The sequence below is a fragment of the Staurois parvus genome, unplaced genomic scaffold (genome assembly GCF_062004578.1).
Source record: "Staurois parvus isolate SC_StPar_1 unplaced genomic scaffold, SC_StPar_1.0 ptg000426l, whole genome shotgun sequence".
Taxonomy (NCBI): Eukaryota; Metazoa; Chordata; class Amphibia; order Anura; family Ranidae; genus Staurois; species Staurois parvus.
The window spans coordinates 3,033,119-3,055,935 of record NW_028318222.1 but is presented as its reverse complement, the minus strand read 5'-3'; the positions used below and the strand labels follow the sequence as shown (position 1 = coordinate 3,055,935).

At 40.7% G+C, this 22,817-nt stretch overlaps 1 protein-coding gene across 2 annotated transcripts in view; it reads left to right on the top strand.

The window, feature by feature from the left end:
- The first annotated feature begins 8,934 nt into the window (after positions 1-8,934).
- The window catches only part of ESR2 (estrogen receptor 2), a 79,729-nt gene continuing 65,846 nt past the window's right edge, over positions 8,935-22,817 (top strand). For both annotated transcript variants that reach the window (XM_089687468.1, XM_089687467.1), the window contains exon 1: positions 8,935-9,073. The gene's annotated coding sequence lies outside the window, so the exon portion shown is untranslated. The remainder of the gene's footprint in view (positions 9,074-22,817) is intronic.

Genomic DNA, 22,817 nt, shown 5'->3' with positions numbered 1-22,817 from the left:
TTTGTTGTTCGTAGGATTGGTAAGTGAAAATAAAGGAAAAAATGCCTGAACAAATAAAACTAATACAGCCATCACATCTAAGGACTGGTAAACTGGCACCCTTTAAAATAATCCCATATGTCGACTTCATAAATTCTGTTGGTTCTACTTTACTTATACTAGAGGATAGGAGCAATTTGTGTTTCCTTTTAGATATGTTACCTTTTAGGTCTCTGTTTTCATAGCATTCACTGTCCTCCATTTTTAATGTTTATAATGCATCCTAGCATAGTGTTTCTAATCAATTTTCTTAGAATATAAATGTTGCTAACAGAGCGTTTTCATTTTGTTAACATCTCCAGACTGCCTACAACACATAACAGAGCCATAGTCACCAATGCTTTACAACTTCCAAGCTTTAAGGCCTTATGCAGAAAGATGGACCAAACATTCCAGGCTTTTTCCCAGGCCAGGGGAGCTGCTGGTGCCACATACAATCTACCTTACAAGTGAATAGTTGCATTTGGCCATTTTGTAAATGCCAATGCTTATCTGCATTGGCAATTACCCATACATAGTTAGTCTGACTGAAAAAAGACAAAAGTCCATCCAGTTCAGCCATAAAAAAAAAAAAAAAAAAGTTATAATCCTACACCCACAGTTGATCCAGAGGAAGACAAATACAACCCAGCAAAGCATGATCTAATTTGCTCCAGCAGGGAAAAAAATTATTTCCTGATACCCCGAGAGGCAATCGGATATTCCCTGGATCAACTTTACCTATAAATGTCAGTAACCAATTATATTCTGTGTATCCAACAAAGAATCCAGGCCTTTTTTTAAAGCAATCCACTGAGCTGGCCAGAAGCAAATCTTGAGGGAGTCTATTCCACATTTTCACAGCTATTACTGTGAAAAAACCTTTCTGTATTTGGAGATTAAATTTCTTTTCCTCCAGACGTAAAGAGTTCCCCCTTGTCCTCTGTGATGACCTCAAGGTGAATAACTCTACACCGAGTTCACTATATGAACCACTGATGTATTTATACATGGAGAGCATATCCCCCCTTATGCATTATACATGGAGATCATATCCCCCCTTATGTATTATACATGGAGATCATATCCCCCCTTATGTATTATACATGGAGATCATATCCCCCCTTAATCTCCTCTTCTCAAGGGAGAATAAATTTAGTTCCTCTAATATTTCCTCATAGCTGAGCTCCTCCATGCCTCTTATCAGTTTGGCTGCCCTTCTCTGTTCCCCAATGTTCTTTTTGTGAATTGGTGCCCAAAATTGAACTGCATAATCCAGATGAGGTCTTATTAATGATTCTGGGAATGATGAGGACCCGAAATCTTAAAATAAAGTGTTCCACACTGTGAAGGAGCATCTTTTCATAAGGTTTGGACTCTTTAGCTTTTTTCGAGAAACCATGTTGAGGTGTCACCCTCATCTAGGTGCAAACAGAGAGGGCCAAATGTAAGGTAAGTATATTTTTTATACAGTTAACAAAGCATTTTTACATGGGGAAAGTGGGCAAAGAAAAAAAAAACTATTTCACGCAAGGCCTGCTTTAAGCATATTATGAAGCCACCCCTTCACAAGTGCTGGTATTGTCATCATGTCATGTCATCCATCATCCATGATTTCACAGCCAGGTTCTCCAACCTCCAATATAGGCAGTCCATTTTTAACATCCCATTGTCTATATAGAATGATTGTCCTGAAAGAGAAATAAATAGCTACTCAGCGATCACCATAAAAGATAAATATGGAAAAATTTACTATCCAACTTCTGCCTTATTTCAGCAAAAGAAATGAACAATCAGCATTATCAGCTGGAATATGGAAAGTATGTCCTTCTATAAACATAGTTTTTTTTTAAAACTGGTACCTTGATTATATGAAAACCAAATACTCCATTTACACATTGGAAAGCTAGTGCACAGCCTTGGCCTTTCCAATGAAATGAATGAAGTCCATGGCATGAATGCATGGGGAGTGCTGTCCAGAATCTTTTAAAGTTCAGGAGAGTGGCTTTAAAGCACCCCGTAGACCAAAAGTGTCAACCATTCATGTCAATTCATATTATAGCAAAAGAAAAGGTGTAAATGGGCAGGGCAATTGACAGAACAATGCAAAAATTCCCCAGAACACTCTAGTTTGTCAGCACAAAAAACTAACTGAACTGTTTATACATTTTAAGTTAAAAACAGAGGTCTTTGTTGCATATATTATGGTAATTCTTTTTTTTTTTTTTTTTAATCAAAGAGAAAGTTTATTGAGAGAAACAATAAACCATACAATGGAAAACAAACAAGTTTCTGGAGAATCCACAGAAAGAGACACTGAACATCAAAAATTCAGCACATAGAAATATATTCACTGTTACAGATGTGTAGTGCGATAAACATAGAATCACTTCCCCCTTGATATACATCTGAGAGCCACGGTATGCCTAGTTAGCTTTTAATTCACTTTTCTCTGCCGCACAATACAGCCTTAGATTCTAAGTACCAATCAGCATACTAAGTCTATCCAGTATGAGGTCCAGAGGAGCTAGGCCTGGTATATCCATCCAACTTCCCCACACTTTGTCAAATTTACGTGAGTTACCTCTATGTTGGTATATTAGTTTTTCTTACCTAAGTGTGGTACCCATGCTATCAACCCACATCTGAAACGTAGGCGTGTTCTGAGAGATCCAGTACATTAAAATAAGCCTGAATAGGGCTCTAGTGGCTTCCTATTTAATATACACATCCTGTACCACCCCATCAAGGACACCTAGAATACAGGGCGTGGGATCCAAAGGTATGGCTATATTGAATGTATGATTCATAGTTGTCACAATTGCATCCCAATATCTGTGAAGCTTTAGGCTGCGCCACAGAAAGTGGATAAGATCTGCCCTATCCCTACAGAACTTTGGACATGTGGGATCCATACGTAGGCCCATGGTATGTAGTTTTAAAGGGGTATGATGCACCCTTAGCAGGATATGAAGTTTTAAGAGTCTATGAGACACATTCATAGATCACAGGTGTACAGCCTCTAATGCTTCCTTCCATTGATCACCCGTGAGTTCACCTATGTCCTTCTCTCATCTTTCCACCACAGAGTTAGGAAAATGTTCTAGGTATTGAGCTAGTAACATGGCATAGCTTCTGGAAATAAAACCTTTGATGCTGGGAGAGTACTGCATTACGATAACTCTTTAAACTATCTGAGATCCTAACTATAGACCTATATACTGTATATAGAAATATATACAGTATATTGTGAGCACAATATATCCCTTCCTTTTTAGGAACAGCAACACACCAAAAGCCCCGATTTGCTTCATGTTAGCTGAAGATCCCCCAGGGTATGTCTGTACTAAATCCAACAAAGCAAAAATGGCATCCACTTAGTTCCTGTCCTGATAACATTTACCAGGTACAAAATGAGGGGAAATCTACAACAGCAACTCAAACAGAAAGAAAAAATGCATCTCTTTAGCAGAGCAGAGGAAGGCTAAAACCCCTGTTACATTTTAATTTATGTCTGCGTACCTGCAAATTTTTTCTCATTTGCTATCTGGTAAAACCAACATCAGGATAGGAATGAGGGTAAATCTTTGTAAAGGAGCCCCGGATAAGATTAAAAACCCATTAGGAGTCCCAATCCTGCCCCATTCTATCCCAAAGTGGAAAAACTAGTTTTTTGGCTTAGCATACACTTTAACTATTTATAGAAAACCACTCGGAAAATACTTTTGCCAAGATATAACTAGGTTTATACAGTATATGTAAAGGAAGTGTGTGTAGGCCACCCTGCCCTAAGCAAGAGTGACTTAAAGGATAAGTTCACCTTTGGAACATGTTACATATTCCACCCGGTTTTAGGATGTAACGTGCCCATAGCCACTGCTGCGCCCACTGCTGCCCCTCCCTCTGACAGATAGTACGGGGAGAAGTGTCTCAGTACTATTAGTCAGATTTGAAAACAGTGCAGGCGTGCGGGGCTCCGCCCACACGGGCACATCACTCATTCACAGTGTTTTGTGAATGAGCGCCTACAAGTCCTGACAGCCTTAGTGGCTGTGGGCTTGTAGTTTTCAAGGAACTACTACGGCACTGTGGAACACCGTGGCAGTTCATTGAAGCTTCCTGTCAGCAATCTGCTTGCTCGTACATCCCATACGGCAAGCAGATATTCTGACAGGTCTGCAGGAGACTTGCATGGCATCAGCAATTTGCTAATCACTGGTTCAATGCTTTCCAGACTCCTTTAGACAAAAATAACAAATGCACATTTTTTTAACTTAAAAAAATGTGCATTTATTATTTTTGGCCACAAAGGTGAACTTATCCTTTAAATTTAGTGTTGCTTGGCTGTAATCATCCTAAACTGAATTAACAGTTTAAAATACACTTATTGTTCCCAAGGCCCATTGTTATCATTTATTTTGGCCTGCTGTCCCTGACAATACTGCAGAAGGTAACGCACAATCCAGGGATCAGTAACTCAGGATTCAGAGGTCAGTAGTAAAGCAGAGTTCAGATGGCAACAGTATGTAGCACAGGGTGCTGGGGGGCTGGCCTGCTGTCCCTGACAATACTGCAGAAGGTAACGCACAATCCAGGGATCAGTAACTCAGGATTCAGAGGTCAGTAGTAAAGCAGAGTTCAGATGGCAACAGTATGTAGCACAGGGTGCTGGGGGGCAGTAGTAAATAACAGAAAGTTCAGAATTGTAGAATGTAACACAGAGTGCAGGGGTTAGGAGTACGTACCACAGAGTTCAGAGGTCAGTAGAATAGAATGCCAACAGCAGGGGTCATAAGTAAGTAAAGCAGAGTGCTAAGGTCGGAGGTAAATAATGCAAGTAGTGTGTATGTGTGTAAGTTCAGATGTAATTGGATGTAAACGGTAATTCCTACGGGTGCAATCTAATTATATATATATATATATATATATATATACTAACATTCCACACACCCCCGAGCCATGTTCAATGTGTGACATGTACAGTGTTTGGTGTACTGTATACATACTCAGGAACCTGCACAGCTGTCCCATGGCTTCTCTCTGTGGTCTTTTGCAGGACAGATCACTCCGCGCTGCCGGCACTGTGTTTACTTAGTGTATTATTGCGCAGTGCTGGCACTGATCTCACTCAGTGTTTCACTCTGCACCAGTGACTCTTTGTTTTCTCCTGTATACTATAATGAGAGGTGGCACAGCAGGGTTGGTCACAAACTACTTGTCAACTGCCCGAGATTGATGGGTACATTGAGATTGATGGTGATTGATTTTACCTTTTTCTGTATCAGCTCTGGGTTTAGGGTTCTAAGAATGCAAATTTTAAGCCAAAGTAATTACTGATATAATTGTTTGTGATAAGTCAAATAAAATTTTTACCACCTCCAACTAAGTACCCTATGCATGCTATTGGGACCATACCTGCACCCTGCCAGGAGTGGAAAGTTGCCCTGGGTCCTGCATTAGGCACTCCTCCTTGGCACACTGCTTTACAGTTCCAAAATCCAAGGGCAGCATTCTTACAACCCTGGACCTGAGGTGCCTGAAAGTATTTTTTCAAGTTCAGTTTTGAATAGAATCATCCAAATCAGCAGGGGAATCTTATGGCATTGGTGGACATCCAGTATGCCTACTTGCACATTCCCATTTTTTTCTCCCACATCAGTAATTTTTACATTTTGCAGTGGATGACCATCACTTTCAGTTTGTGGCCTTTTCACCGTTCCCCTCAGGTCTTCACAAAAGTATTGACCCCAGTTCTGGCTTTTCCTTGGTCTCCGAGTGTCTACATTGTAAGCTACCTGAAAGATGTGCTATTGCAAGGCTTCAAATGACAGCAAACAACGGAATGTGCGGGTGCTGCAGAACTTAGAGTGGAACATCAGTTTTCAAAATTCTGCATTGGCTCTAACTCACTGTCTGGAATACTTGGGATTGGTCTTCGACATAAAACAAGCTTGGGTCTTTCTTCCCTTGGAGAAGCTCAGGTCCCTTTGCTGTCAAGCAAGGACCCTGCAATCCAGATATTGACCCTCAATGTGCTCTTACACAAGAGTACTTGGATTGATGGTAGACTCTTTCAAGGCAGTGAGAAATTATTACAGCGCCTATGTCCTTTATTGTTAAAGTGATATATACACTTTTATTGTGCAAAAATTGCAATGAATACTAGGTGAACTTTTTCATCTGTCTGTGACCACATATAACTTAAACTGAAATGTCGCTAGCAAGGAAGAAATGCCATGCTCATCCAGCCAGCAACACATATGAGCCAGTGAGTGTTTCATTGCCCTGCTGTGTACAGCATAATGATCTTGTCCCTAGTGATTTCTGACCAGGGATGAGGTCACTAGTGTGATGTATGCCTAAGGCTGTACTATTAGTACAATTTTTGGTATTGGTTTTCCTAAAGCCTATGTGAACCTGAAAACAAAAATGTAATATATAAGAGCTTGGCAGTCCTTAGATGAGGTGGCTGTATTAGTTTTCTTTTTGGAAGCTTTTTTCACTTTATTTTTACCTGATGATTCTGCTAGTACTGTAAATGTAGGCAGGTGCCTACTAGGGATATGTGGTATAACCAGCAAGTTTGGACTACCCAGGTTAGGGAAGAGTTAAACCTTGGGTTGCCAGCTTCCTGGGCTTTGTTGGGTCTTGCCTTTAGTCACAATCTAGGTATTAATAGGGGGAAGGCAGATCTCAAAGGCCTTTCTGATGGCACGGGACAGGATGGGAAGCAGGAAGCATCTGAACCACTGTGGAGGATGTAACCTGAAGTAATCTTGGTTTTCCACCCTCTGGGGATTTTCCAAGAATGGACTTTGCCAATAATGATTCACATCTGTACAGGTATGCCTGGACAGCCACAGCGAAGTTAATCTGGAGGACTGCTTTGCATTTTATACTGTAATTGTTTCAAGCGCTTTAGTAAAGTTTTTAATGGTTCCAAACCTGGTCTGAATTAATTGAAAAGGGGTGTGTACTGTGACACTTATTGAGTAACAATATAATGCAATGTATAGTTATGGTCAATGTTAATAGACTGCCATCTTGTGGATATTTTGGTTATGGCGCCATCCTTTTCTGTCTTCCACTGTGTGATCCCTCCCACCTGTGACACATTTCCTCTTCCTTCTTCAATGTCTTCTTGGGATGAATATGGCCACTTGTCTCTAGGCCACATGTAATCTGCTTGAATCCGGGGACACATTGCCATGTTTTGATCTGCAAATACTGTCCTTTCATTCATCTGCTATATCTTGTTGTCTGCTATACCTTCTGCATTGCAATAAAGATCCATGGATAAAAGAAAACAGCTATTTGGGGATTTCAGCTATCTGGTAAAGACTTTTCACAGTGGTTGTATCTTCCTATACAGGCCAGGTATAGAGGTCTCAGCAAGGGATAAATGACTAAAACAACAGTTGGAGTCAGAATAGGGTGCATGGTGGTTCCTGGCGTATTAAAAGAACAGGACCTATAAAACACACATGGGGTACGGAAGTAAGGCTACTACAAAGGGTTTACTCGGCAGAAGAGTCGGAGTAAGAAAGTAATTGCCACAGGTAATCAAGAACTGGTGGGAAGTAAACAGCAGCCTGTCAAAGCGTGGTACCTAGTGTAGGCAACAGGTCCTCTGGTAGCGAGGGGGTTGGTGTTCTGGCTCCCTCCCTAGTAGTCGGTTCTCCCAAAAATATCTGGGACCAAACTCACGGTACCAAGATCCAATGTGCCAAGTTGTAGGGTACAGGAGAATGAAAGTAGTTAAATTCATGTGCATGAATGAGGCCTGCACTAGTGCATAGTGGGACCCTATTCTGTCACTGGGAGTGAGGTGGTAGAGATACGCTGGACTGGTGGAGAAGGCATAGGCTCAGCAATGTTCCTCTTAAATTCAACAATTCACAGGCAGGGTGTTTAGTACTGTAGGACAGTATGTGTTACAGAGGGTCTCTGTACATTTAACTACTGCACAGGGTGTACAGCTCAAATCGAAGATGAGGTACCGCCAAAATGTTGACTTCACATGAAAGCAGCCTGCCTAGTGTTGGGCATTGATGAGCATGCACACGGGAGAAAGGTACCCCCATGTGCTCGGTGAGTAGGCCCCGCCCACATACTTCCTTTCCCAGCATGACTATACTTACTTGTCATTCTGTGTCAGGACAACATCAACTAAAAAAAGAACAACGTAACACCACCTGTCTTCTACGGTCCATTACATAGCGGGGCGGTTTTTCTACCGCTCCAAGAACAGTAAAATTGATAACGAGCCTTTTAGTCTGCAGCTTTGTTCATTAATGCACAACATTTATAACAGTTTAAAATGTGCATAGTTTCTTTTTTCAATTCAGTGTTTCAACAGTTATAAATGCTAATGGAAAAATTAATCCCAATTCAAGAGCAGTCCATAAAGTGGAATAATTCTGAAAGCAGCAAATTAAACACGCATGCACTAATGCATTCAAAATACACGCTGTAGAGAAATTTTTATTAATTTTTTACTTTTCCCAATTCAAATTTGATTAATGGGATCCATCTAGAACACTCTGTAATTGTTCTGTCATGTGTTCGTTTCTAAGAAGTTTGCTGATCAACAGGTCAGTATTATTTGACAGTGTGTTAAGATTACTCAACCTATAAAAAAAATATGTTTTAGAGGGAAAGAAGCAAATTAAGCCAAGAAATAATTTTCAGACTTCTGGGCTGAATATCTGGCCAATGTAAAATACTAAATCACACCAGAGACAACACATTTATGTCTCTTTTCCAAGGAATATTCGGTAACTGGAATCAGACTCCCAAAAAAACATGTGCTGACTGCTGCAGAGTCACTTCCTCCAAACATCCACTAGATGGTGCTCACGCCCCTTGATCTAAATAGCAATAGCCAAATCAGTAACCACCCACAAGCCATGCAGCCCTCAGCTCCTGTGTACAGGTGGTTGTAAAATTCAGCAGAGTGATGGAAAGGAAAATTACAAATATTTAAAGATTGCATATCATGCCTGGCTGAAAGAGGACAACTCTGCTTGAGTTGAACAGCTGCTGTCTCTAGAAGGTAAGTGACCATTTTGGATCTTGTCCGCAGAAGCTCTGTTATGCTGATTTGTAAAAAGAAAAAAAAAAGAAAAAGTATTTAGCTCCTGGCTAGAATGTCAAAGCAACTTGGATATAAATAGACGGAATTCTCATTCTTGCTGGGAGAAATAATTAAAATGTGATTAGCCTCGTTCAAAGCATTGCATGGATCTAAGATCTAATTAAAGTGCTGTAGCCTGCAGCAACCAAACTGCAGCTTTCTTCAGTTTAGAGCAACGGTGAGGGTTGCTAGGGGTTGCCGGTGCATTGCACTTTGGTAGTAAATCTAATGGGTTTGTTCAGTATGGCAAAGAGCTGGCAAAATGTCATGACCCATAGCCACTAATTAGAAATGATCCTTGCCAGCCCTGACTACTGTACACTGAAATGTCATCTGGTTGCTATGGGATGCTGCAACTTTTGCATCACCGTAGCACTTTGCCGTTAATGAATAAGCTATCTACTTAAAGTGACAGGCTGCACAAGCAGAGGTATTGTATGAATGCAACATAGCTCCTGCATGGCTAACCTTTTAGAAGAAATATTTGTTTCCAGTTTAATATCTTAACTGAAGTGTAATGTGGGTGGATTTTAGCTTTTTTCTTTTTAATTTATTACTCAGTTTCCGTTATTTTTGTTGACAATGCGAAACCCACGGACTTTTGGTTCTAGCTCTAAAACTGAAGAGGAAACAAATATAAGAGCTGTCATTCCTGACTTTTAAGAGGCAGGCTCCAAGACCTGATATTCAGAGCTGGAGTGAGTATGGAGGGTGGAAGTTCAGACTTCTCTGGATGGGATCTTGTTACAGGTTAGTGGTGTTAGTGTGTGTAGCCAGGATCGGGGTGACAGCACCATAAACTGCACCTTTAAATGGAATCCAGCAATGGCAGCTCCCACAATTTTACCTTCACTGTTTCCCTTTAAATGTGGTGTTGGTGCGCAAAGTGCAATGCTGCATAGCCACCTATCAGAATCAAATCACCGCTCGTCAATAATTGAGCACCAGAACAGTGGAAGGTAATTGTTCATTCCCTGTTTTGGCATTTTTTCATTGCCATTTGTTCTTATGGAATGTAAAAAGTCATGTGCCATTTGTTGCTCTGTAAGTGTCAGTGTTCCTGTATGTAGAGTTGGGTTGCAGCTGAGACATGTAGTCGCTTAGGAAGTCCTACTTTTTTCTTTCTCTTCTGACAGCATACTTGATGATAGGACGTAGCGGGAGTCTGCTTTCCAAGGAAAGCGCAGACAATACATGTCCAGCAGTTGTGACAGAAGCCCACCCATATTTCTTAGACATTTGTCCTAGCTGCCATAGACTGGGCAGTGTTAGAACCTTTGCTCTGCCTGTAAACCTGTTCTTATCTCTTCAATATGGGCTTGATATGCTGACTGATCAAAGAGCTAAGTCTATTCACTATTTACGAGTTTTTTTTAACATCCTGCAGGAAATGAACACATTTTAGTGACACTATGGTTAAAAAATCTATTCAAGTATGTATTCTTAAAGCAGTATTAAGCCCAAAATCAAAAGTGGAATATATTGCAGCTTACCAATCATTAGATGTGGTGGCTGCATTAGTTTCTTTCTTTATGCTTTCCCCCCTCTGTTTGCACTTGATGATCTGGCCAGTAAAACATATCCTGTATTAGAGTGCCTCCACTCTGGATATAGTAGCACAGGGGACATCTTTGGACAGCAGCATTGTCAATCTGGGGGGAAGGGAGTGTTAAATGTATTAGCAGATTTAAATACACTAACAAATTGAAACCAAACTCCAGCTAACAGTTTAGAACCAGTTACAGCAAACAGTGTTGTCCTTTTGGGGTAAAGGATTTAAATAAATAAATAAAAGCTGATCATTGTATGCACCCCTGTCAGTGGTAAATGGTTTGGCTCATCTCTGTAACTGATACATTCTGCTGGAGAGCTTGTTCTTTTGAAAAACAATAGACTTACTGGTTAGATCACCAGATTAAAATAGAAGAAAGAAAGACTAAAAAAGAAAATGAATTCAGACACCATATTTAAGAATTGGTAAGCTGCAATATAATAAATGTTTGCCTTTGGGTTTAGTACCACTTTAACTAAAAAAAATATCTTTTATTGCTCTCAGCCTCCTCTAGATCTCCAGTTTTGTGGGGGTTTTTTGGTGCTGCAATACAGCTTCCTGTTAGATGGTTCTCCATGGTCCCATTGTATGTAGGAAGTCCCAAGATTTATAGTGTGCATATAGCAGTGCACTTGACCACAAATAACATGCACTGCTCGTTCCAAACAAACTGAAATGAGGGGAAAAGGGTAGGCTCCCATGGAGAACAATACACACTGTAAGAAACTATTATATGAAAAATAGATTACAGGGCCACTAAGTAGTGGATGTGTATGGATAATGTTTGGAGAATTAGGCTATTGTTTGGTGTTTCTGTAGGTGACTGTCCTGTGGTAAAAATCAGTACAGTATACTAAAGATACAACTAAGGGTCTGTTCATCATCTTTCACCCAAGTGTCACACATTTTCTACATAAGAGTCCACTAGTAAATATATGTGAATCTTGGGTGAAAGTTGCATACATCTTGGGAGAGAACTTTAATAAATAGCCCCACTAGACACAGAATTGGTGGACCAGTGGACACCCCAAGAAATTATTCTTTGGATCACTTGGCTGTCAATATTTTTTAACTGATGCTGTTTTCTCCCTTTGAGAGGGCCAGCGGCACCTGCAGTCTATGCTATGTGAGAATGCAATATCAGTTTATATGTTTATGAAATTTTATTTTGAAAGACTACCAGTCTTAGGTGGTTATTTAAACCATACAAGGATAAAATTATACCAAGCACCATTGGTGACTTATTAAGAGCTTTGGGGCTGCCATGCTGATTACAGCTCCAAGACCTCCTGCTGACCTGGAACAAGTATGGTGTTCAGACATTGGGATTTCACTTTCAGAGACTTACTAATGAAGGATCAAAATGAAAGCCAAGACCTGTACCTTTACAGTAAAAACAAAGCAGTGATGTCAGCTCTTACCATACCATCCTTGCAGCTTCTTTTTAAGGCAGGGAACCAGGTTTTGTCTCTCAGCAGTTCACAGCTACCAATAAACAAATGACTTTTGATTGGCTCAGGTTTGTAAATGCACTTTGCAAACCATCCAACTTCCTAATAAAATAATTTGATAAGACAAAGAACAATATGTGAGGTACAGAAACCATCTTCAAATATTTTGACAGCTGTTGATTAATGAAAATTATTCTTGATAAGTTGCAACTCTTAGCTCTGCCCCATGGAGTGATTATCTAAATTGGTAAACCCTGGGGTAGACACCAATGTAAGGGGCACTATTCCACTTACCACCAATGTAAGGGGCATCTCTCCACTGACCAACAATTTAAGGATGCAATACAATGACTACCAGAAGGCCATTACATTGATCACCAGTGTTAGAGGACACTACATTGATTACCAATGTAAAAAAGTGATCCAGCTTTGAAACGCGTCAACCATTACATAGGGTCTCCCTTCAAAAGTGTGATTTGCACGCTACTTTGGCTCCTGTGATCCATTCTTGGATTTTATATGCTTTTAGACTGCTACATTTGTGAGTATACATCTTATTTTAATAAAACCATTTTTATCGCTGAGGTAATGCACAAGGTTGGTGCACTGTCTTTTGTTCTTATTTGCAGTACTTATCAGTGACTGGCAATGTAAGAGGGCCCTACACCGACCACCAATGTTTCAGGGCACTATATTGGCCACAAATGTATGAGGGAACTATACTCAAAATCAATGTACGAGGGCACTACACTGACCATCAATGTATGAGGGCACTATACTGACTATCAATGAAAGAGAGAACTACAATGACCACCAATGTATTAGGACAGTACACTGACCACCAATGTATAAGGGCACTACACTGACCAGTGACCACCAATGTATGAGGGACTACACTGAATACCAGTATAAGATGGCACTACACTCACCAACAATGCAAGAGAGCACTACACTAATGATCCCCAGCATGAGAGGGCACTACACTGATCACTAATGCTAGAGGGCACTACACTGTTCACCAATGTAGGAGGGCACAACACTGACCACCAATGTTTGAGGCACTACACTGAACATCAGTGTAGGAGGGACTACACTGATCACCAGTGTTTCAGGGCACTGCACTGATCAACAATGTAAAAGGGTCTCTTCCACCAACCACCAATGTAAGAGGGGAATATATTGACCATCAATGTATGAGGACACTAACTGACTATTAATGTACTAGGGCACTACACTATCCACCAGTGTATGAGGGCACTATATTGGACATAAATGTATTAAGAAACTACACTGATCACCAATGCAGGGAAAACTACATTGCCCATAAATTTATGAGGGCACTACACTAATCTCCAAAATAAGAGGGCAGTACACTGATCATCAGTTTAGGAGGGACTACAAAGATCACCAGTGTTTAAGGGCACTGCACTGACCACCAATATAAAATGGTCCCTTTCACCAACCACCAACATAAGAGGGCAATACATTGACCAGCAATGTATGAGGACACTGACTGACTAATGTAATAGAGCACTATAGTGATCACCAATGTATGAGGACACTACACTCATCACTAATATCAGAGGGCAGGACACTGACCACCAATGTGAGAGAGCACTACACTGATCTACAGTACATTGGTAAAACGGCACTACTCCATTGACTACTAATGTAAGAGGCACTCTTCCACTGATCACTAAGGTAACAGATCACTACTTCACTGACTCTATTATTGTTATTAATATAATTTTTTTTCATGTAATTATTTTTACAAAAATAATAAGAGCAGGGCAAAAAAAATGATCCACTCTGGTAGCCATATTATCTAGGTACACAATATTCTTTATTCATTATTGTATTGTATCTAAAATCTGCTGATCACACAAATTTATGATTAGCTTAATATATTTTAGCAAGAATTCCTGCTAGAAGGCCTAAAAATGAGGGGGTAAAGCAGTAGTCAATCCAGCATTACTTTAACAAAAACAATCCTTAGCATGATACACTATATTGCCAAAAGTATTGGGACGCCTGCCTTTACATGCACATGAACTTTAATGGCATCCCAGTCTTAGTCTTAATCCATAGGGTTCAATACTTAGTTGGCCCCGCCCTTTGCAGCTATAACAGCTTCAACTCTTCTGGGAAGGCCGTCCACAAGGTTTAGGAGTGTGTCTATGGGATTGTTTGACCATTCTTCCAGAAGTGCACTTGTGAGGTCAGGCACTGATGTCGGACGAGAAGGCTTGCCTCACAGTTTCCACTCTAATTCATCCCAAAGGTGTTCTATTGGGTTGATTGTCAGGACTCTGTGCAGGCCAGTCAAGTTCCTCCACCCCAAACTCACTGATCCTTGTCTTTATGGACCTTGCTTTGTGCACTGGTGCGCAGTAATGTTGGAACAGGAAGGGGCCATCCCCAAACTGTTCCCACAAAGTTGGGAGCATGAAATTGTCCAAAATGTCTTGGTATGCTGATGCCTTAAGAGTTCCCTTCACTGGAACTAGGGGGCCAAGCCCAGCCCCTGAAAAACAATAATCCCCCTTCCACCAAACTTTACACTTGGCACAATGCAGGCAGGCAAGTACCATTCTCCTGGCAACCACCAACCAGACACGTCCATCAGATTGCCAGACAGAGAAGTGTGATTCACCACTCCAGAGAACATGTCTCCACTGCTCTAGGGTCCAGTGGTGGCGTGCTTTACACCACTGCATCCGACTCTTTGCATTGCACTTGGTGATGTAAGGCTTGGATGCAGCTGCTCAGCCATGGAAACCCATTCCATGAAGCTCTCTATGCACTGTTGTTGTGCTAATCTGAAGGCCACACAAAGTTTTGAGGTCTTTAGCTATTGACTTTGTAGGCAGTTGGCGACTTCTGTATACTGTACGCTTGACCCCGCTTTGTCATTTTATGTGGCAAGCTGCTGTTGTTCCCAGTTGCATTCATTTTGTTATAATACCACTAACAGTTGGCTGTGGAATATTTAGTAGCAAGGAAATGTCACGGATGGACTTATTACACAAGTGGCAACCTATCTCGGTACCACGCTTGAATTCACTGAGCTCCTGAGAGCGACCCATTCTTTCACAAATGTTTGTAGAAGCAGTCTGCATGCCTAGGGGCTTGATTTTATACACCTGTGGTCACCTGAATACAATGATTTGGAGGGGTGTCCCAATACTTTTGGCAATATAGTGTATAGTATGCTATATCAAGTATGACTTCTCATATTATAAATAGTACAGCCGGGGTTTCTTAAGTTTAGCTTTTAAGTATCCCAACAGGTGATGTTTAATGATTCATATATTAGGTGCAGCTGTGGTTATTACTGAAACAATGAACCTGATTAATTCACTTGTGTGAGATGAAGGGACCACTGATTGGGTATTTGAGGACTACAGTTAAGAAACTCCATAGTACAGCATAAATTATATTTAGCATTTACCTGTAATAAGTAGCTGTAATAATAATATTCCTTATTGGAGTTTCCTTAATTATAGGGCATACTTCTTGTTCTCTTTAGGGGATCACATCTCACAAATGTGTCTCATTCACACTAAAGTGATTTAATAATACGGGTGTTTTCCCTTATACGTTTCTATGCCCTGCAACCTATTTGAAATTGCACTGCAATGCATGCTCCATTTTTTTGGAGCTTTATTGCAATTTTAATGTGTTGAACTATGCATTAAAGAAGAAGTTTGGAAATCCAGAGAAAAATAAACATACATATATACTCTCCTGCATGCTGCAGCTGTCCACCGCCCGCTCTAAGCCCAAGAACTGAGTTACCACATGACCGCTGATCATTCAGTCTTCTTGGAGCAGACAGCAGTGACTGTCAGCACTCACTGGAGGACCAGGCCAGAGAGGGGTGGGAGCAACTGGCTTTGGCTTTCAGTCAAACGCTGAGAGATGGAACCAGCTGTCAATCAGGCAGCTGGGTGGATCCCGACAATATATTCAGGATCCATCCACATCCTGGTGTGGCTTGCTGATATCAAATTTATGCTGATAGCAAATTTATGAGTGTTTTCTTGTACCGATGACTGTACTGCATTTATTCTTTATTGTTTGGATGTATAATGGAAACTGCTTCCTTGTTAAATAAAGAATTTGGAAAAAAAAGCACTTGAAATTAAACAAACATGATCACTGTAATGTAACTGTAAAACACTCTAGATGCACCATAAATCATTTAAAATGAAAAGCAAATGATCGTGTAAGATCCCCGAGTCACAAGAGGCTGGACTGCAGGGGTGTGTTGGTAACATGCCTGGGAAGGGCTGTAAGGCAACAGACAGGAGAACAGTCACCCAGCTTTATTAAAGCAGGTAAAAATAAAATGATTTCTCTGAAAGAGAATCTTCCACTTACAATTCCAGCACATCAGTAATTTTTTTTTTTTGTGCCTAGAGTTGTTTTTTAATGGGTGGTTGTACCTTTCACTAATCTGCAACCCCATCCCCAAAAAAACTTTGCTTACCCCTCTTTCTGATTTCTTGCTTCAGTTCTGAATCTGCAGGTTCCAACTGCATTTTCTTCTTCTCTCTTCATAGACCTAAATGGGGCTACATACTAAATTTCAATATATGTCCCATTAAAGGCTGTAACTATATACCGCTTTTATTTTATAAATACCTAAATGAACCACAATCCCTGGTCTTGGTGTAGTGTAGGAAGGTTCTTCTTCAGGTACCCACAATGTTCCATGATGACAAGAATGCTTTAATGGCTGTAAGAAGAATCCATCAGTGGGGTACTGACAGGGTCCTGAAGACCTGTCAGCAGACCAGGCCTGCAGTTGGGGTCTACTACTGCAGAAACAGACAGAAGAACCTCTTGAACCCCATTAAAGTACCAGTGGTTTTGAAACCAGGTTCTGTGTGACCCAATAACAGAATAGGCATTACTATCACTTGTATCATAATAATACTGCTCAGGGGCGGACTGACAACTCATGGGGCCCCCGGGCAATAGGGGATCATGGGGCCCCTGTGTCCTCACCCACACTCAAAACCACACCCAAAAAAGCCTATGAAAGGTACTAGGGGCATCTCATGGGGCCCCCTACTGACCCTGGGCCCTCGGGCAGCGCCCGAGTGCCCAAATGGTCAGTCCGCCCCTGATACTGCTCAAGGCTATTCAGTAATTTGAGAAAGGACTGCTGGGGTCTTGGAAGTCTAATATGCATCACAATTATATATTCCTATGTTTCACCATGCAGAAATATTACACCTTCCATATAAGATTCTTTTTTAAAAGCTGTTGCATTTATAAGAAGTAGATGTAAACTCTAAATGAATGACATTTGGTTTGCTAAAGCACTGCGTATCACAAACAATAACCATGTTTTTAACTAAAATACTGTTTTTTTTTAATCCTCTGCTGTACCTAAGTGCTTCTGATCTCCTTTGGCCTCTTTGCAGCAACTTCATGTCTACATGCATTCCAGCAACAACCTCATGGCATTTCTTAGAGTGGGTTTTCTAAGGGCTGGTCACATCAGATGCATTGGGATTAACAGTTAGAAACATTGCCACCAAGATTGGGGCGGGGTAGCCTTATAATAAGCTCTGAGACTCACCAAATAATTAAAGGTTTGTGTGTAAACCTAATTAAATACAAAAAAAAAAACAAAAAGGCGGTAGCTGCAAAGAGCAAACAACCAAAGTAGATAATGATACACCCAAGCAAAGTAGCTCGCATGTAAACACACATATTTTATTAATTTCCCATTAAAATAGGGAGGACAAGTGATATCAGCAGACAGTGAATATCACACAACCACCTGACATATAATTAAAAACAAAACAAAAAGCAATCCGGATTGCAATGCGCAAACTGATATAGTGTCATAGTGGACAATAGTGAGATAAAAGGACGCTAATGTTTCTGATAAGGAACAGTCTGTGGGCAATCAAATCATACCCTAGGCAACAAAACCATAGACAATAACAAATATTCTCTGTTCAAGAATGTATAATTGAATAGACATTAATCATGAAGCCAGCACCCTGGTGGATAGTATGGCTACAAATGGAGTAGTTGTCCCGGGTCTGTGGAGAGCAGTGATGTATGGCCGTCAGTTATTGAGGGCAAAAGGGCCAACAGACACAGACTAAACCGGATGGATAACCGAACAGACATCTTGTGTGCATGTGGAAATTGTAGAGCATAAAGTCAATCCATACTGTCCTATGCACAATGGAAATGGTGGCCGGAGATAATGAACAAATAGGAAGCGAGAGAGAGAGAGAGAGAGAGTGTGTAGAGAGAGGAAGAGATAATAATACCTCTAGCACAGTGGTTCTTAACCTTGTTGGAGGTACTGAACCCCACCAGTTTCATATGCGCATTCACCGAACCCTTCTTAATTGGAAAAATAAAATATGATTTTTAAAATTCAAAACATAGTTATATATTTAGGTATATATTTATACATAGGTGCACAAAATGAACAAAACCGTTAAGAACAAAGAACAAAACCATTAAAACATGATTTTCACTCAAAAACAAAAACATAATAATGAATATTTACTGCACGAATCATATGAGTCGGGTGTGGGTCTTCACCTCCACCGAACCCGCGAGACTGACTCACCGAACCCCTGGGGTTCGATTGAACCCAGGTTAAGAACCACTGCTCTAGCAAGATAATGGCAAGAGATCATGGATAGATGCTTCACACACTTACTACCAGGTCTCCGGATTCCAGACAGTCCAATCTCTCTTTTGGTCTTTCCTTAGATCATTGGGATCTAAGGGATTACACTAGGCATAGTGCACCAGTATCAATGCATTGGCACCACTGTCATCACATTGAACTGCAGTCATCTGCGTCCAGGCTCGGACATCTGTCCCCAACCATAGGTAACCACTTTGTGTGTGGCTATGTGCGAACAGTGGCAGCCGCTGTCAGCCTGTCATTAGTTATAAACAGGGTGAACGTCCACAGTTATTTGCATATCTCGGTTATTCCAGCCGCAAGAATGCCGCTAGAATGTGGTGGCTGCAAGGAAATGCGGGAAAATTGTGAGCATTTGAGTGCTCTTTTAAGAGATTTGAAAGTGATTAGAGTTCAAAGTGAGGTGATTTACAGAAAACAGTAAGTCATGATGCTCCTAAGGTTGGTGTCCCACTAGCAATCCTGTCTATGGCAAGCATTCTCCAGCAACAGGATCAGTGAAACGTGTGGGGAAATTACTTACCTGCTGGTATGTGTCACTTCCCTACCAATTAGATGAGCAAGGCCATCTAAAGTTGACTGTACAGATTGTAACAGATGGTGACTTTAAAGATGAAAAAGTAACATTTACATGTGACGATCTTCTTACGGCTCTAATTCAATAGAACACAATTATTTCTTCAATATAGATTGTTTTTAAGGGACAATATCTGGCCTATTGGCCAGTGAAGCTCCCCATTACCTCCAACTGTAAATAGGAACCCTTGGATTGGTGGGGTGAATGATAGAAGGATGCCCAGCTATACCCGAGGAAGCTTTGTGGTTAATAATTGCCTAATAGAGTGTTGTAGCTTTGGGGATCCATTAACCACTTTAAGGCCACCAGACCACTTTTTGTTTACATGTAAAAATCTATTTTTTGCTAGTAAATTACTTAGAACCCCTACATGGCATGTGCGCAGTGGTTTTTCAAACACAATTTAAAAAAAAAACAAAACACTTTTTGAATTTGAATGCAAAAAAACACAATATAATATATTTGTTTGGTAAAATTAAACAAATTATGTTACGCCAAGTAAATAGACGCCAAATGTATCACGCTTTAAAATTGCACACACCCTTGCGACAAACAAACGGCGACAAACAAAATTTTATTATCCATAGGTGACACTTTAAAAGCTTTTACAGGATACCACTTTAGATTTACACAGAAGTCCTGTTACTGGAATTACTGCTCCCGATCTGATGTTTGCAGTGAGACATCACGTGTGGGACGATCGCTGTTTGTCTGATGCGTGCGTTCGCTTTTGCAAAATGGGGGGGGGGGCATGGCACGTTAAAACTTTTTTTACATTTTTACAGTGTCACTTTTTTTTATGATTTTTATTGTCATCACAGGGAATATAAATATCCCCTGTGATAGCAAAAGGCAGTGACAGGTACTTTTTATGGAGAGATCTGGGATCTATTAGACTCCAGATGTTTCCTCTGCCCTTAAAATCATCTGATCACACCAAGATCGATGTGATCAGATGCTTTCCTAATATAAACATGGCACTGTCTACATCCGAGAGACCGGATGTGATGAATGCTCATTGTTTCCGGTTTCCTATACCACAGAGGTGATCCGAGCCATTCCAGTTTCTGATTACCTCTATGGTCAGCCAGATGCAGTAACTGTCCCCTGCTGCTTCTAAAAACTGAGTGATCAAAGACCACTGGTCTTTAGTGAGTGGATAGCTGGTGACTGTCCATCACCGACTCTCTGCTCTGCCCCTCCTGCGCACTAGGCTGTGGAGGGGGTGAGAGCGGCGGTCTCAGGATCTCAGCAGCATGCTGAGAGGCTGCGCCAGATGCCAGTCCAAACATCTGGGTGGATCCTGACTGTGAAGTTGGGATCTTTCCAGAGCCTGGACCAGCTGAGTGAGCGGGCCACAGAAGTGCAGAACAAACTGCACTCATGTGATCCATAGGAGAAGTAGAGCCAAAAAAAAGCTTTGGTCATACTGTACTACTTTAAGCTGGCCATAGATGGGTGGACTTCCAAAATGAAAATGTTTCTAGTGGAGTCAAATCACATTCATTTTCGACCGCAGTAACAAGAAAATTCAAAGGAGCAGGATGGAATTTTTTTTTTAACAAATGAGTTTCTAGCAATGTATGTGATTTTCATTCAGTAAAGTCTATTTATTCCAAAATTAAATGTTAAAAGCAAACAAAATCTTTCCTAAAAATTTTTGTTTTTCAAAATTCTATCCATCTGTGGCCAGCTTTAGGCACTTAGAAGATGAAAGGAGCCATCAGGCAGACACATGTAGGTGCCTGATTTAAAAGACCAGGGACAAGCTTAAAGCAGTATTAACTGCAAAAGCAAATATGTATTATATTGCAGCTTACCAATTCTTAGATGTGATGGATGTATTTATTTTCTTTTTTGGCTTTCTTTCTTCTATTTTCATCGGGTGACAGCAATTCTGCTGTTGTTTAGAAGCTGAAGCTCTCCAGCAGAATGTATCAGTTGAGAGCATCCATTTACCACTGGCAGGGGTGATTAAAATGATCAGCTATTATTTATTCATGTAAAACCTTTATCCCAAAGAAAGGAAGAAAACTTTGCTGTAACTGATTATAAAGTGTTACCTGAAGTTTGGCTTCAACTTGTTATTTGTATTCAAATCTGCTAATACATTTAATTTGATTGTTGTATGATATGGGTACAACCAGCATGTCAGACTTTTACATGTGATTATTGCCAGTGGCTACAGCTCCTGGCAATAATCACGGTGTTCTCCCGGCTTTCCATGCCCCTGTGCCTCCCCACCGGGAGAAAACAATAGCGCCATTGGAGGGGTTCCCTTATCAACTGACAGTGTTAATGGGGGAATCGAGCAATTTTCTTTTCTGCAACCCATGGTTGCAGGAGAGAAAATTATATCATCTATGGCCTGCCTTACTGGCCAGATCACCAGGTGAAAACAAAAAAAAGGAAAAACCCTGAGAAAAGAAAAATGATGCAGCCAACACATCTAATGATTGGTAAACTGCAGTATAATATATTTTTGGTTTTGGGATTAATACCACTTTAAGGCACAAGTCTGAGGCAGATACATACTGATGAGACAGTACAGTCACCATTGGACACCACCAATGTGGCTACATTAGCAGAAAAGCCGCAGTTCTTCCTTACCCACCTGCCTTCCATGGATAAGGAAGAAAAAATCCCCATAAAATTGCACATCTGTTCAGTTTCTTTTTGCTACTCTGAAACTTGATTGGTTTATAGCATACATGTGAGATGCTTTGTGGTAGTTGTGCCTGGAAAATCACAGATGTTCCTGACCTTGCTGCCGAGTTCTGTTAACAAAGCAAGCATTATTCATACTCAACTAACATCCATATTTAGAGATAGCAGGCACAAATCTCTGTACTATTACGAAAGGTCACTCTTGATTTTGGAAGGATAAATGCCAACAAAAATGGATATGTTTTATAATGCTTGTGTCAATTAAAATGTTCTTGTTCTAAACCTCTTCACTGGGAGTGAATACAAAATATAACCATTCTATCCTAGAATAATGTTCATGAACAACCAAGGTTGTCTTCATCAGCATCATTTCCCATAATTCCACAGTACTCCCGATACAGAAGATGAGGATGCAGGTAGAAAGACAGATATATGTACAGGTATATGAATAAAGAATTGGTTAGGGCCCAACTCTGCTCCCGAAAACCCCAGTCCAGCCCTTCAGTATCTAGCTTTCCTAATTCATCTTTCAGGACAGCACCTGGAGAGCGTAGCTCCACCCACTTACCCAGGAAACACTGTGGTCTCGATTTTTAAAAGCTGGACACTTCCACCATGGCGTCAGTTGTAGTGTTTCCTCCACCATGGTGGAAGTGCTGCAGGGAACCAGGGGTGTGCTACACTTTCTCCAGGTTCAGGAAAGGATTTGTTTTTTCTGGCAT